The following is a 13,520-nucleotide window of genomic DNA, read 5'->3' on the forward strand; positions in this document are numbered from 1 at the left end:
ACACAGAGTGAGATTTACAAAATAAGTCTTTATTAGCATTTCCATTACCTAGTATAAGTTCCTAGAAGTGCAACAGGTCAAAGAACTGAATATCTCACTTAAATGACATTATTTATCAACCATATATCTGTACATATATCTATACTTTCTTTCATTCTGGAATACTGCATAGCCTTAATGTCCGTGTTGCCAGGTTGTTTTATCAACCTCTCACAATTAGGCAGTCAGCAATCAGGGAAGACATTTCACTTGAACAGCAATTATACTTCTTGCCATATAATCAAGATAACCGGTACTAACATTGCTGTATCTTCAGATGGAACCGATTAAGTTTCCCTGTCATTAATTTATGAAGACATTATGACTTACGCAACGTCATATTAGAACCTCTCCTTGTACATCACTACAAATGTTTATCTGCTCAAAGTACAAATATGTTTTCTTACAAAGAAATGTTAGTTTTATTCAGATGTACAACTTGAAAATGCAATGTGAACTTATATTTTATTCAAAGTGAAATTTATGAGATTGAATTTTTGAGACAATTCACTAGCTCTACTTGGCTAATGATACCTCAAATGTAATAAAAGGACATATAAAATGAATATAGCTACTCAGCTAATTTGTTTAGCACAAGTTAAGGAACAAAGAAATAAAACATTTTAAGTAAAAGGAAAGAAGTTTTTGCACTTCCATGAGAAATGAACCTCACAGATGTCCACTGCAAACACCCAGAGGAGCCTAAGTGCTGGATTTAGCAAAGGACTTGCACTTTTACTGGCTACGTAGGTGGTCAGCTGAATTAACAGCTAAGAAGAGCATATGTGAGAGTGATAAGTGAAAATTAAGAAGATATTTGAAGCTTTTTCAAATAACATTCTCATAAAAAAAAATGCAATATGTCTTTATCAATCCACCTCAAAGTGTCTGGAAAATCGATTGATAAATGCCTTGTAAAGTTTTATAATATTAGCTAGCTATAAAATAGAAACCAAATTTCATGATCTGGATTCACACTACCAGTTTAGATAAGTTAAAGACACACATTTGTTAAAACCAAAATGAAACTAGGGAGGGATTGCAGATACTTTAGATCAGGGGCACGATACACATGTTCTTTCAGTACATTAGATGAACCTCAGTAAACAGAAATGTCGCATTGCATTTCTGAAGGAGAAAGAAAATATGCACATACTGCATTAAGAATGACAGCATTATCAATAGCATGGCCTAATAATAATAATAAAAGACTATGGAAGCCACATCTGAGCAATGCTTGCTGCTGTTGTCAAAAAAGACAAATTTCCTTACATTAGGAATGAATAGGTATGGTGTCTGCAAGTTGTGGGACATCATCACTCTCTTGAAGATGTCACACTACTGAAGCATTGGTTAGAGAATTGAGCTTAGGAGTGGATCCTATGCTTAAAGGAGTCCAGATAGGAGGAACAAACAAGACAGAAACTTTGCAAAATATGGCTTCTAAGAATGGGTGTCAGGAATTGCTGTGTTTAGTTCTGGGAAAAAAAAAAAAAATGTTGAAGAATCAGAAAAGAGAAAGAAAGGAAGGACTGCAAAGAACAAGAACAGAAGAGACTTTTAATAAACAACAGTTGGTACTAGGAACAATTGTTTGCTAACAGTGCCTCCTAATTCCATTTTCCACATGTTGCCACATGAAATCCTGAGTTAAATTTCCATCATGGGAAGCCTCAGTTAAATCTGAGTAAAACCCTTCCAATAACATGGACAGAAAAGCGTGGAAACAGGATATCTGCTAAAGACCATGGGCTCTCCTTCCCTTGAATTGTTGAGACCTGTCTGGGTAATTTTTTTTTTTTCCATGAGATGGTCAATGTTTAGCACATCAGTAGAGCAACAGGTTACTTCTGCCATTATACCCAGTACAGCTTTGTCCACATTCTCTCTTTGCTCCTACTGTACTGCCTGTCAGGAACAGTGTGGATACATGTGCTCTTATTTTAGTACCACGTTCCTTTATTCTCAATGTTTTATGATTTTTCTCAAGTGACTTGTTTGTTTGTTTGTTTTTCTAGAGAAACAGACAAGTACCTTAAAATATTTACACTTTGTGACAATATCAATGGGTTGCTATAGTCATTGTAAATACCTACAGTGAACAAATGTTAAAACTGAATGACAATTACATCATGGGATTCTAGGAGTATGACTTTTATTGTCATATATTAAAGTTACTATGATTTATTTTTACCTGTTCATATAAAACAAGATAAATGAAGAGAGTTAAAAATGGACAATGAATCTTATGAGTTGGCTACAGAATCCCAGGAGTGAGCTTTCACCAAAGCAATGACTGAGTTAGCTTTAAAATTTACACTTTTCTTAATTCATTAAGGGGTGAATTGCTCATTGCCTCTCTAATATAATTTTCCACTTGCCCAGTCAGAAGCATTAACAGAAGATATTGCAATTGTCATATATCAGGGCTGCTTCCTCCCTTGTGTTTGATGGTTTACCTGTCCTATATAGGTATCACAGAGCTCACTACCTTATAAATTAAAATGAGGCAAAGTCCATCTGACTTTGTTATTCTTCCAGTTTCTGGTGGCTTTGTTTCATAGCTTTCCACTTCCTTGGATAGATAACACTTTTTCAACTTGTAGAAGAAATTATGGCATTGTTCTCGGGGTGACTGATTGGTTACATGCTTGATCTTAGGAGAGTAGCAGGAACATCATTTTGTACAGTCATTTTTGTGACTTATGGGATTTAAAGAACATATTTTTCCACCTGATAGTGCTTTTCAATCCCTATAAAATGCTGCATGCCAGAAAGGAATGTGATGACTTATTTCATGCACAGAGCAAGGCAAAAGCAAAGGAGGTATTGTAGGGTAACTTGACAACTTCTTTGGAGAAGTTTCTTCTTTGAGAAAGTTCATGCTCCAAAAAAACCCTTAATACATTAGGTCAAGGCAAAAGCCTCATTACAACAATAGCAATTAAAATTCCAGTAAATAATTCTATAATGGGCTTAACAGGGGATTTTGCTCTCTGCATTTCTGTGTGCATTTTTTCACAGGAAGCCTGTGTGTGGTTTGTGGGTTTTGTTGTTTTTTTCTTTGTTGCCATTGTAATTCCTCAGCCTTGGGTCATTGCAGGGAGGCAACTGCAGAACAATGAAAGTTTGGCAACATCAACCATGAAAGTATTATAGCTTCAGCTATCTCCTCTCTTCCACAGCTACAGATCATTGTCTATATTCATGCAGGCTCATGAAAGGCTTTGCAGGAATACTGCTCAGTATGTTATCCCAAAATAAAGTGGCACTCTTACAGATCACAAATATCACTGCAAATATTCACTAAAGCTTTAAGATGATAGAATATATATGGCTTTATCCTATTCATACTGTCAGTTGCTAAGGGGAGCTTATAAGGGAGACCATATGCAAAATGAAGTAAAGTACATTGCAGTTATGAGCAGGAACTGAAAAACTGCAGATGCAAAGGTATAATCTGATTCCCACTGCTTTTTATTCATTATCTGATCCCATATCAAGTCTCTATCACTGTCACTGACTACAGCTCATAATCCTCTTGCTTCATTTCTACAGGCATTGCTGCTGAAGATAATGATATTATTATTTAATCAGATTCTATAGATAAACAGAGTCAGACTACAAAATTACAAAATTTGTAATGTCGTAGTGATGTCTTGGCTCCACCTAAAGAAGAAAAGGCTGACCTGCCTCAGAGGCATAACCAACCTGTGGAGAAAGTAAGTCAGGAAGATGAAGGAACTCCTCTACTGGAACCCACGTGTGAGATCTGCCCTCCCCTTCTCAACTTAGGCTCACGAAGTCTAGGGGTCAAGACCTGAATACTCTACCTTTGCAGAACTTTCTTCCACTGGAAAAACAATCAGTATCTGGCATCACAGTTGTAGTCTTTCATGGACTCTCTGGGTTGGACTCTTCAAAAGGAGAATTACTAATACATTTATGAAAAGCTTTTGCCTGCATTTGAAATGAACTGTCTTTTAGAGGCACATATGAATCATAAGTACATTTCCCAGTGTATCTTAAAAATTATAACCATAATGATAAAAAAGCAACAACATAAAGGATAAAGATTGAGTGGTAAGTAGCACCATTAAATACCCCTTCTCACTTCCTCACATACCTTATTGTTCATTGTTTTTCTATCATTATATCGAAGAGCCATCACAATTATAAGCTCTGTCATGGAGTTTCCATTGATCATTGCTTAACACACCACAGATAACCCTAATCAGATAATGTAAATTTGTAACTCCTGGAATTTCTTAATTGGTAGATCACTGGCTCAGACAGTTGCTAGATAATAGTCTCTATATATTTTTAATTGATACATCTTGTTAATCAGCAGCAGCCCTATAGTGGATTCTTCAAGAATCTGTAAATGCCATCTGGCTATTTCTGAAACTGGTTATTTGAATTATTTGAATCAAGGTATCTCTGATGAACTACTCCCAAGGAGAGAAAAGCTAAGCAAGTGCTCACATGAGATATTTCATGATACAAGGCAAAGAGTCTATATCTACATTGCTGAAAGCAGCTTCAAGACCACTGTCATGAGAAGTTCATCCAATGAGCTTATACCTGTGTTGTAGGTTTTTCACTTTTTTTTTTTTTTTTGGCAGGGGGGGAAGAAATGAACAGGATGGAAAGTATGCAGTGCTGTGGCCACACTTCTCACACACTGCAGCTGTAAGATAAAGGTTGTTGAATGGAGAAAACCCAAAGAATTTGTACTGGTACATCAGCAAATTTCCTCTCCCCACCTCCAACATATACACTAACCCTACAGGGACAATTTTTCATCTTTATTTGTGCTCCTCTGCATCCTCAAACTAATGCATCATGCCCAACACTGTATCACAGGGTGGAAAACAACCATGGAGGACACCAGGCATCTTTCTCCTTTTCCCAGCAGTCTGGGAGCCAGAGACAAATATGTATTTTCCACCTTCAAATGTTATGAATTGCATGGTTCACTAAATGCAGAGGGAAAAATACACTATCCTGAATATTAAACTAGCATAGTTTCTCCAGAGAAGGGGAAACCAAGGAGTATGCTGTAAAACTGACTCGAACGATTTAGCACAGAACATGCCATTACCTCTTCAGAGATTTAATGAATATCTGATCACTGAATTTGCAGAGACACACATGAGAGCTTAAATAAAGTATAACAAAAATAGAAATTAGTTTTTGAGCCACGATCTGAAAATACTGGATACTAAAATAACTGGCTCTGCTCATTCCTTTTTAGCCTTTTATCTAGTTCTCTTGGAATAGTACATCATATTATTTAGGGTGAACAGATCAACTGAAATCTGATTTTCCTTTAAATCGTATGAACTTCTTTCACTGCCTACAGCATGGCACAACTGTTTTGTTTTCTTCCCCCAATATGCACTGCAAGGCAGAAAGTTAATATGCTCGTTGCAAATGGCATAATCAGCTAGGTGATATGGGAATGCTTCTGAAAGCCTTAGCAAGTGCTCAGATCTCTTCAGCAGCCGCAGAAGCCTTTAGGGATAAATATTGAATGTGGTATAGTGGGATTTAGCACCACGGCTCCTATTACCTTTCAGGGAAGGCATGCAGCTGAAGCTTTCTGCACCATGTTAAAAATTTAGGCCTTGATGTTTAAATATTGAACAAAATGTTTAATGTGAGAACATCAGTTGCTCTTTGTCGTTCAGGCACTAATCAAAGGAGGAACGGAAACAGCTTATGAGCCTTCATGTTGGCTCCTTTCACTGATGCTATTATAAATGAGGGCACCGTTCAGCCAAAATGTGGCCCCCAGCCAAAGGCACAGAAATGCCAATTTTAATTTCTTTCATGGTTCATAAATGCACATACAGGGAACATTAAAATTCCCATCCTGGCTTTCAGCATCATAAGTGCTAGAGGATGACAGACTGTTAGGGAAGACAAAGGCATCAAATTATCATCTCAGGAGGGAAGGTTCTGCTTCCCACCGGGTATAGGAATTACTAGTTGGTGGGAATTTGGGTTACCCTAGGGAAAGTGCAGCTGCCATATAAACAGTAAGAGTAAGGATCTTCCTTGCACATGGATCCCTTGCCACTTACTGGGACATTTTATCTGGAATATTATTGATATCTGCTCCTGCATTACTATTTCACTGTGTATTTGTCATGCAGAAAGGACAGTAGACACAGAGTTTTCTCCTCTTGTTTCACAGTAAGAGCCAGTTTAGGCAATCAGTAGGAAGGAGTATTATGTGAGTGAGGGCATTATATTTACTGGTGCTGGCACCTTCTCAGTACCTGTAGGCTAACCACTCTCTCCTATGACCTACAGAGTGATGAAGCTCCCAGGAGCTATGAAGGGTATGAGGACACAGAACTTTGCATAAAGGATCTATCCCCATCAGATTCAGAAAATTGTGTGAGCACAGACATGACAAAAGTTAAAACAGGTCTATTGAAACCTTATCATGCTGTGATGTAGTTATTTTTTACCACTGATTTCCTTCTTCAGCTCTTCTTGATTGATCATGCTTTTATCCTCCTTGACAGAGCCACTGATCTCCAGGAAGTGATTTTGTCCCCATATTAACATGCTCAAGGCAACTGCCAGCAGGTCATGGATTGGGAAACAGAATGGTCCTCTACTTACTGCATCAATCCAACCTGAATTGTCATTGAGAGGAACCCTTCCCTCAGTTGATCTTGTAAGGAGTTGATCAAATATTGCAAAAACAAACAAACAAACAAACAAACAAAAACAACAACAACAACAACAACAAAAAAAAAAAAAAAAAAAAAAAAAAAAAAAAAAAAACGCTGCAAACTGCAAACCATCAGGACAGAAAAATTAAGGGAAAGAACAGTGGAGAGAATTGGAGACTGACAGAATAAGGGGGAGACGAGGGGGGAAGAGGAGGGAGAAAAGAAAATTCCAAAACAAAAGGAAAAGAGGTTAAAATAGAGGCAAACCGAGGACAGTGTTTCTGAATGCACACACACACACACAAGTGAGGAAAGTGGATGAAAGCAAAGAGACATGCAGCTGGAAGGTTTCATGTATTGCTTAATGTTGTATGCCCCTTTTGTAACAGCAGCATCCCAAGAAGAATCTAGGTAGACACTTGGTGAATATCATTTTGGGATAATCCATCAGTGCTTTATGTAGATATCCAGGGAATTTTTCAGCATGGTCTTCTTTCCTTGGTAGGAGTGTAAGAATTCCTTGAAGTTACACAGTAGAAAATAAGTAGAGATTAAGTGAACAGACAGGTCTTTGAGGCAAGTGATCAGGAAAAAGTACTGGAAGCATCTTCCTCCAAAACATCATCTTGCAAGTGAGTTGACACTGTTCTGTGAGTTCTTGCATCGAGATTCATTTTATCATTCACTTGGCTACAAACAGGAGCTGAGGTAAATCACTCTATTTACTGATTTGGCCTAGGTATTTCCTGCATACATGTAAATGGAGGAGCTATCTATTAAGTAGTGCATAGATATGAAAGTCAGACAGCTGTGAGGTGTTGCTTTTTTTTTTGCAACTTGCGTGCTTAATGATGATCATGTCACATCCTCCAAGTCAACTTAGCTCTGTGCCTTTTGGCTCCCCACCTTCAGAAGGGGGACAGTAATATTTTCTTCACAGAGACCTCAGATCCTTCAGAGGCAACATAAACACTATTAAGGGAATTTAAAATGGAGAAAAACGCCTTCTTTTGCTTTTCCTTCAATTACTTTAATGATATTCCAAACTATAGACACACCTATGTGTTTCTGCCAGTTCATTTTTTCTTTGTTTAATAATAAGAAAGAACTCTATCCAAATTGATTAAGCTTAGCAACATGGATTCCAGTGGTGAATATAAAAATTTTCAACTTCTGTCATACAGCTAAAGACAGCAGTGCACCTCCACAAACCTCTGGTGGGATGTCAATGTAAACTTCCACAGCAGCAACTACAGCCACTTTTTACTATCTCCTCTCAAGAAAGTCTTGCCTACTTAGGGCACTGATTTCTGAACTCCAGGAGCCACAACTTAAAAGAGATGTATTTTTCTTAAATTTTGCCACCCTTCACTATAGAGTGCCAAGGGGCAACTTGCTGGTAGTCCACCAAAAGCCTCCAGCTTCAAAATCATGAGATGAGACCTGGCTAGGGACTGGCACAGAAGGCCATCTCCAGGTGATCTAATTGCATGGTGGTTTTACTCATCTGGGCCGCTGAACTCCACCACACGGTTCTCTCACTCCCCCTCCTCAAAGGGAAAGAAGAAGAAAATGCAATTGAAAAGCTCAGGGGATAAAGACGGAGATCACTCAACAATTACCACCACAGGCAAAACCCCCTGCTCCTGTCTGGGCTCCTCTCCATGGGCTGCAGCTCCGGCCCAGGGCCTGCTCCTGCAGGGGCTCTCCATGGGCTGCAGCCTCCTCCAGGCCACATCCACCTGCTCCACCGTGGGCTCCTCCACCCATGGGGGGCTGCAGCGTGGAGATCTGCTCCATGTGGGACCCATGGGCTGCAGGGGGACAGCCTGCTCCACCAGGGGCCTCTCCACAGGCCACAGGGGAACTGCTGGAGCACCTCCTGCCCTCCTGCTGCACTCACTCTGGGGGCTCAAGGGCTGCTTCTCTCACATTTCTCACTGCTTTCTCCCAGCTGCTGTTGTGCAACAGTGTTGTTGTTGTTGTTTTCTCCCTTTCTTAAATCTGCTCTCACGGAGGTGCAAACAACATTGCTTATTCGCTTGGCTCTGGGCAGCATCAGGTCCCTTTGGAGCTGGCTGAAACTGGCCCTTATCTAACATGGGACCAGCAACTGCTGGACTGTTCTCACAGAGGCCACCCCTGCAGCCCCCAGCTACCAGAACTTAGACACATAACGCCAATACAACTTTTAAGTAGGTACCTGATCACTCACACCAAGAAGTCAAGATGGACAGATGGAAATGATGGTTATACCTTACCCTGTATTTCTGTGTTGTTAGCTGTGAAACTGGAATGCCTTCAGTCAGATGGCCATCTGTCTGAGACATTTTCTTAGATTTTAACTGCCTTTGTTCAGAAGGATGCATTAGATGACCTACAGAACTCTATTCTAATATTGTATTCTGAACACTAATTATTAACCAGAAACAAACAAACAAGCAAGCAAAACAGTCAGCAGCAAAGATGGAGAATGACCCAAGAAGTGATGAATTTATCAAAGGGTAAATGAATTATACAGTGTGATCTAGAACATATGCAAGATGGACTTGAGCAATATGTAATTTAACACAGGCTACATTAAAGTTCGTCACAGTGACTAAGATGCACTTTCATAATAAATAACAGTGTTTAAAATTAAAAAGGCGGCTCAGAATTCCCCAAGGGCAATCAGCTGAACATTGACTCTTCATAATAAATGACTAAAGAGAACAAGCTTCACACCTAACTGTAGAGAGGAAATGCTAATCAGGAATAGAAAGATGGTATTGCTTTTGCATGAGGAGCTCCCTGCTGGGATACTAAGCCCAGAGATAAGGTTTTCACATGGAAAATGATGGATTCTACCAACTGTAAGTTTAGTAGGACATTTATTTTTTATCATTTTAGTTTCTAGGAAACAAAAGTTCCAGAAGAGTCTAAGGAAGGGGTGGAGACTGCTGTATTGCAGGAGAATAAAAAACATCAATATAGAAAAGCTTGACAAAAGGGAAGGTGAAAGTGTAATTTGATGACAGAGTATAAATTCTCCCATGAGGAAAAGAACACTGTAAAGATTATTTAATGTAACAGAAATGGAAAGAATACAAACACTTATAAAGCTAGGAAAAATCAGACTGGAAATAAAATTGCTTTCTTTAATGGACAGTTAAGCATGGAAAACCTTTCTTTGCAATGTGATTGAATACCTATCTGCATTTAAATGCATATTCTGTGCCACTCTGCCTCTCTAAAAATATCTTTTTTAACTCAGTCATAGATGTGAAACAGAATCATTGAATGAAACTCTGTGGCCCGAGTGACCCGGGAAGTCATATCACTTGGCAATAACAATGAGTTAAGACAGTGGGACCCAGTTCTTCCTAAATCTTGCTTCTTTAAAGCACTTGCATAGATTTTATCTTGCTGTGTCTTCTATATGACCCTTGTAGGTGATGGAGCAGTGGCACAGCTTACCCAGAGGTGTTGTGGGGTCTCCCTCTTTAGAGATATTCAAAAGCTGCCTGGACATCATCCTAGGCAATCTGCACTAGGTGGGTCTACTTGAGAAGGGGATTGGACCAGATGACCTCCAGAGATCCTTTCCAACTTCACTCCTCCTGCAAGTCTATGTTTCAAGTAGGTGAAGTTTTGCTGATCTCTATGAACAAACCTTTGATCACATCATAATATCAGGAGGTAAAGGACAGTACTAGGGGTATTATGCTAAGTCTGCGTTCAGCAGATCCTCTTCTGTATCTCCTGTATTTCAGTTAATGATGGTCCACATCATTAACTGAAAGCATTTACAAAAGTATCCATCCATGCAGGCATATTCTAGATCCTTAGACTATGGTATAAATTCTCTATGACTACAATTTCCTGTGCATCTGTCACTCAGAGATGCTGATGTAAGGGTGCTAAAAAAAAAAAAAAAAAAAAAAAAGAGGTAGTTTCCCCAACAATTTCAGTGTGCATTTTGTGTTTTGATCTCCTTGACAAGATAATATTTAGAATTTTGCTGGTTGTCCTCTTGGTTGCTAAGTGACAGCAGAACTGAAGATGAGGAAAATTCACTTTGCAGGAGAGCACCCACAGAACACTGTTCTCAGGATAGCACTTTTACTATTACAGTGCAACACATGTCATGGAAAATGATATGCTAAAGAACATCCAAGAAAGGGACTCCTCCAGCAAAGCTGGCAGCTTGCAAATTTGAACTGAAACAGTCATTTCTTAAAATAAAATATATATATTAAAAAAAAAAAAAAAGTGGGTTTCAGATTGAGATCTATGCTGTCATATTCAATTGATGCTTCTAGTTCATACACCAGTCACCCTAGGGCTCTGATTTTATTGTATTCTTAAACATTCTGATAAAACCTGTCCATGCAAGTAAGTATGTAGTATCAGTGGCTAAGTTTATTCTCTGAAAGTGATGATCCAAGTGCAGGTGCAATCAAGGAGTGCTCTGCCTCCATGTGGCTGCCTCAGGTTTTGGTTGTGGACTGCCTGTTTTTCTCCACACTCACGATGCATGCCTGCTTGTGCCCACACTGAAAATCTGGAAATTTTCAAAGAGCTGCTGGATAAACAATCTTTTATTCCAGAAGGCTGAGAAGGCAGTTGAAGGACATCAAAGCTGGTATCTCCAGCCTGCTCCCTGATGGCATCTATATGCTATTCTTCAACAAGATGTCAAGTTTGCTTTCTCAGAGCAAGCATCTGTAAAGAATATCTGTGTTATTGGGCAAGCAAGAAACATGATTAATCCACTGAACTAAATGGATGTCATACCTCTTTATAGATGTATCTCAGTCTGTTACAAACATGCCAACTTTAGCACACAGGTCCTTTCACTGGCTTTAGTGAGACTGACTGTTCCATTTAAAACTGCTCATGTTTGAGACCCTTATTAAACTACAGTCCACAGACAGCATAGCAATTTATTATTGATTAACATTAAATTTAACTGCAATCTAATCTCAGTTGTAGTCTAACGACAAAGAATATATGAAACTACATTTAATAGGCAACAGCATTAATTCTACGTGGAGCTAAATGTTTCAGAAGGACCTCTTTAACAATCTCAATTCTAACTGAGACTTGAGAGCAGACTCAGCAACTTTGCCGATGACACAAAGCTGTGTGATGTGGCCAACATGCTGGAGGGAAGGGATGCCATCCAGAGGGACCTGGACAGGCTTAAGAGGTCGGCCTGTGCGAACCTCACAAGGTTCAAAAAGGCCAAGTGCAAGGCCCTTTATCTGGGCCAGGGCAATCTCAAGCACAAATACAGGCTGGGCATGGAATGAATCACAGAATCACAGAATCACAGAATTTCTAGTTTGGAAGAGACCTCAGGATCATCGAGTCCAACCTCTGACCTAACACTAACAGTCCCCACTAAACCATATCCCTAAGCTCTACATCTAAACGTCTTTTAAAGACTTCCAGGGATGGTGACTCCACCACCTCCCTGGGCAGCCTGTTCCAGTGCCTAACAACCCTTTCAGTAAAGAAGTTCTTCCTAACATCTAACCTAAAACTCCCCTGGCGCCACTTAAGCCCATTCCCCCTCGTCCTGTCACCAGGCACGTGGGAGAACAGGCCAACCCCCACCTCTCTACAGTCTCCTTTAATGTACTTATAAAGAGAGATAAAGTCATCTCTGAGCCTCCTCTTCTCCAGGCTGAACAAGCCCAGCTCCCTCAGCCGCTCCTCGTAGGACTTGTTCTCCAGGCCCCTCACCAGCTTCGTCGCCCTTCTTTGGACCCGCTCAAGCACCTCGATGTCCTTCTTGTAGCGAGGGGCCCAAAACTGAACACAGTACTCGAGGTGTGGCCTCACCAGAGCCGAGTACAGGGGGACGATCACCTCCCTAGCCCTGCTGGTCACAGTGTTTCTGATACAAGCCAGGATGCCGTTGGCCTTCTTGGCCACCTGAGCACACTGCTGGCTCATATTCAGCCGACTGTCCACCATCACTCCCAGGTCCTTCTCTGCCTGGCAGCTCTCCAACCACTCATCTCCCAGCCTGTAGCTCTGCTTGGGGTTATTGCGCCCCAGGTGCAGGACCCGGCACTTGGCCTTGTTGAACTTCATGCAGTTGACCTCAGCCCATCAGTCCAGCCTATCCAGATTCTCCTGCAGAGCTTTCCTACCCTCGAGCAGATCGACACACGCACCTAGCTTGGTGTCATCTGCAAACTTACTGAGGGTGCACTCAACGCCCTCGTCCAGATCATTGATGAAGATATTAAAGAATGGATTGAGAGTAGCTCTCATGAGAAGGACCTGGGGGTGTTGGTTGATGAGAAGCTCAACATGTGCTGGAAATGTGGACTTGCTGCTCAGAAAGCCAAACATATCCTGGGATGCATCAAAAGAATTGTGGCCAGCAGGTTGAGAGAGGTGGTTGTCCTGCTCTACTCTGGTCTAGTGAGACCCCACTGGCAGCACTGTATTCAAATCTGGTTGTTCAGCCTGGAGAAGAAAAGTCTTCAGGGAGAACTTACAGCGAACCTTCCAGCGCCTAAAGGGAGCTACAGAAAAGCTGGGGAAGGACTCTTTGTCAGTTAGTGGAGTCATAAAACTAGGGGTAATGGCTTCAAACTAAAAGAGAGTAGATTTAGATTAGATATAAGGAAGAATTTCATTCACCACTATAAGGGTGGTGAATAGGTTGCCCAGAGGAGCTGTGGTTGCCCCATCCCTGGCACTGTTCAAGGCCAAGTTGGTTGGGGCTTTGAGCAACTTTGGTCTAGTGAGAGGTGTCCCTGCCCTTGGCTGAGGGTTAGAACTAGAAGG

Source organism: Anas platyrhynchos, chromosome 2, assembly GCF_047663525.1.
Source record: "Anas platyrhynchos isolate ZD024472 breed Pekin duck chromosome 2, IASCAAS_PekinDuck_T2T, whole genome shotgun sequence".
Lineage (NCBI taxonomy): Eukaryota > Metazoa > Chordata > Aves > Anseriformes > Anatidae > Anas > Anas platyrhynchos.